The following is a 4,276-nucleotide window of genomic DNA, read 5'->3' as shown; positions in this document are numbered from 1 at the left end:
AACCATTACCACTATCTCAAGAACATTTTTCATCTTTCCAAACTGAAACTCTGCACACATTAAACAGTGATTCCCCATTCATTCCTTCCCACAGACTTTGGCAACCACAATTCTACTTTCTGTCTCTATGTATTTCATTATTCTAGGTATTTCATATAAATAGAATCATACGTATTTGCCCTTTTGTGACTAGCCTATTCACTGAGCATAATGTCTTCAATGTTCATCTATGTGTTAGCATGTGTCAGAATTTTATTTCTTTTTGAGGCTGAATAATATTCCACTCTGTGTATGAACTGTATTTTCTTTATCTATTCATCTGCTGATGCACACTTGGGCTTTTTTACCTTTTGGCTATTGTTAATAAATGCTGATATGAACATAGATATACAAATATCTGTTTCAGTCCAGCTTTCAGTTATTTGGGCTATATGCCTAAAAGTGGAGCTACTGCATTGTACAATGATTCTATGTTTAATATTTTGTTGTTGTTTTTTAGTTCTTTTTTTTAAATTTAATTCTTGTTCAAGTACAGGTTTCTGTCTTATATTCCCAACCCTGCCCGCTCCCCGGCCCATGCTCCCCGCCTCCCTCCTCTTTCCACCCCCCACCCTTAGTTATTGTCCATGTGTCCTTTATACTTGTTCATGTGAGTCCATTCCCTTTTCCCCTATGATTCTCTCCCCTCTCCCCTCTGGACCCTGTCAGCCTGTTCCATATTTGAGTGTCATTGGTCCTATTTTGCTTGCTTGTTTGGTTTGTTTAGATTCCTATTAAAGGTGATATCATATGGTATTTGTCTTTCACCACCTGGCTTATTTTGCTCAGCATAATGCTTTCCAGTTCCATCCATGATGGTGCAAAGGGTAGTAGTTCCTTCTTCCTTTCTGCGGCATAGAATTCCATTGTGTAAATGCACCATAGTTTTTTGATCCAGTCATTGACCGATGGGCATCTAGGTTGCTTCCAACTCTTGGCTATCGTGAATTGTGCTGCTATGAACATTGGGGTGCATAGGCTCTTTTGGATTGGTGTTTCAGGGTTCTTAGGATATACTCCTAAGAGTGGAATTGCTGGGTCAAAAGGCACGTCCATTTTTAGTTTTCTTAGAAAATTCCATACTGTTTTCCATAGTGGTTGTACCAGTCTGCAATCCCACCAACAGTGAACTAGAGTCCCCTTTTCCCCACAACCTCTCCAGCACTTGTTGTTTGTTTCTTTGTTTATGATAGCCAATCTNATAATAAAGGCCATATATGAAAGACCTACAGCCAACATCATACTCAATGGGCAAAAACTAAAAGCTTTTCCACTAAGATCAGGTACAAGACAAGGTTGCCCACTTTCACCACTTCTATTCAATATAGTATTAGAAGTTCTAGCTGCAGCGATCAGACAAGAAAAGGAAATAAAAGGCATCCAAATCGGAAAGGAGGAAACAACACTGGCACTGTTTGCAGATGACATGATAGTGTACATGGAAAATCCTATAGACTCTACCAAAAAACTGCTCGAACTAATAAATGAATTTAGCAAAACAGCGGGATACAAAGTCCATATCCAGAAATCAAAGGCATTTTTGTATACCAACAATGAAGCAGCAGAAGCAGAAATCAAGAAAAAAATCCCATTCGATATAGCAAAAACAAAAATAAAATATCTGGGAATAAACCTAACCAAGGAGATAAAAGACCTGTATGCAGAAAACTACACAACACTGAAGAAAGAAATCAAGGAAGACACAAATAAATGGAAACATATACCGTGTTCATGGATTGGAAGAATTAACATCATCAAAATGTCCATACTACCCAAAGCAATTTACAGATTCAATGCAATACCTATTAAAGTGCCAATGGCATATTTCACAGACATAGAACAAACACTTCAAAAATTTATATGGAACCATAAAAGACCCCGAATAGCAGCTGCAATTTTGAGAAAGAAGAACAAAGTAGGAGGGATCACAATATCTGATATCAAACTGTATTACAAGGCCACTGTAATCAAAACAGCGTGGTACTGGCACAAAAACAGGCTCATAGACCAATGGAATAGAACAGAGAGCCCGGAAATCAACCCAACTCTCTATGTTTAATATTTTGAGGGACTGTCATTCTATTTTCCACAGTGGCTGCACAATTCTACTTTCCTACGAGCAATGCATAAGGATATCAATTTCTTCACATCCTCACAAATACTGTTTTTTTATTTCTTTTTCTTTTTTTTATAATGCAATCAATCTTAATGAGTGGGAAGTGGCACCTCATTGTAGAGCTAATTTACATTTCTCTAATGATTAGTGATGTGCACTTTTTCTCGTGCTTATTGATTGTGAATATCTGTAACTCTTCTCTGAAGAAACGCCTATTCAGGTCCTTTGTCCATGTTTAATTCAGTTGCTTAGGGTTTTTCTTGCTAAGTTGTAGGAGGTATATATTCTGGATGTTACTCCACTTATTTGATATATGGTGTGTGAATATTTTCTCCCACTCTGTGAGTTGCATTTTCACTCAGATGATAATATTCTCTGATACATAACATTTTTATATTTTGATGAAGTCCAATTCATTTTTTGTGGCGATGCTTTTGGTGTCATATCAAAGAAGTCATTGCCTAATCTATTGTCTTAAAACTATTCCCTGCTTTTTCTTATAAAGATATAGTTTTAACTCTTATGTTTAAGTCTTTGTTCCATTTTGAATTAATTTTTGTGTGTGGTGTAAGGTAAGGGTCCATCTTCATTTTTTTTTTTGCATGTGAATTTTCAGTTTTCCTAATACTCTTTGCTGAAAGCTCTCTCTTTTTTTGTTGAGTGGTCTGGAACCTTGAGGAAAGCATTTGACTGTACATATAAGGTTATTTCTAGGCTCTCTATTCTATTTAATCAGTGTATATGTCTGTCTTCTTTTAAAAGAATTTATTTATTTATCTTTAGAGGGGAAGGGAAGGAGAGAGGGAGAGAAATATCAATGTATGGTTGCCTCTCATGCATCCCCTACTGGGAACTGGCCTGCAACCCAGGCATGTGCCCTGACTGGGAATCAAACCAGGATCCTTTGGTTCACAGGCTCACATTCAATTCACTGAGCTACACCAGCCAGGGCTATGTCTGTCTTTATAAGAGTACTGAACTGTATTAATGACTGTCGCTTTGCAGTGATGAAAACAATAAGTTTGAGTCTCACAGTTTTGTTCTGTTTAAAGATTGGTTTAGCTATTTTTTGTCCCTTGAGGTTCCATATGAAATTTAGAATAGGTTTTTCTCTTCTTTCAAAAATTGTCATTGAAATTTTGATAGAGATTACATTGAATCTATAGGTTGCTTTAGTAGTATTAACATCTTAACAATATTAAGTCTTCTAATTCAGGAATACAGGATATATTTCCATCTTATTTAGTTTCTTTCATCAATGATTTTTAGTTTTCAGTGTATAACTCTCCAGCCTCCTCAGTTAAGTTTACTCATAGACATTTTATTTTTTGATGCTGTTGCAAATGGATTTTTTTCTCAATTTATTTTTGGATTGTTTGCTATTGGTGTAGAGAAAAAACCTAATTTTGTGTGTTGATATTGTGACCTGGAGCTTTGCTGAATTCATTTATTAGTTCTAACTGTGTATATGTACAATCATTAGGATTTTGTGCATATAAGATCTTGTTGTCTCTGAACAGAGGTATGAATTTGTTTTATTTCTTTCTTTACCACAATTGCCCTGTATAGAACTTCAAATATTATCTTGAATAGAAGTGGCAAAACAGGAGATAATGCATTTTTAACATTGACTAATGTTTATTTTCACTGAAGATAAAATCTATTATTTCAGTTTACATCAATTTGCATTGATTCACGTAAAAGAAAATAATTTAGGAATATTAACCTTCCTGCCACTAATTAGAAGTTGGGGGACCAAGAAAAGTTAAATAGGATGGATAGGGCAGATAAAGGGTCTGAAAAAAATAGAAGTTAGAGCAAAGGCTAAGAGGTCAGTATCAATGGCAGCCCCAGATTTTGTGGGATCTGAAATTCATACAATTTTGGGGTGCTCCTTTAAGGAAAAACACAAAACGTAGCAGGATATTGAATATTTATCTGAAATGAGAAAAGAAATGACAATAAATGTCTATTGTCTTGGGAATTCTGGTCCCTTTCTCTTAGAAACTTTATGAAGCTTTTCAGAAATTATTATTTAGATAGGTTTTCTGATTTCAATCTGGTTTCCATTCCCCATCTAGAATACTGTACAACTTATAAAAACTCCCAACATTCCCAGGA

The sequence above is a fragment of the Sturnira hondurensis genome, unplaced genomic scaffold (assembly GCF_014824575.4).
Source record: "Sturnira hondurensis isolate 20B ecotype Veracruz unplaced genomic scaffold, ASM1482457v3 Scaffold0015362, whole genome shotgun sequence".
Classification (NCBI taxonomy): domain Eukaryota; kingdom Metazoa; phylum Chordata; class Mammalia; order Chiroptera; family Phyllostomidae; genus Sturnira; species Sturnira hondurensis.
The sequence above is the reverse complement of the archived record's forward strand: the minus strand, read 5'-3'. Positions refer to the sequence as shown.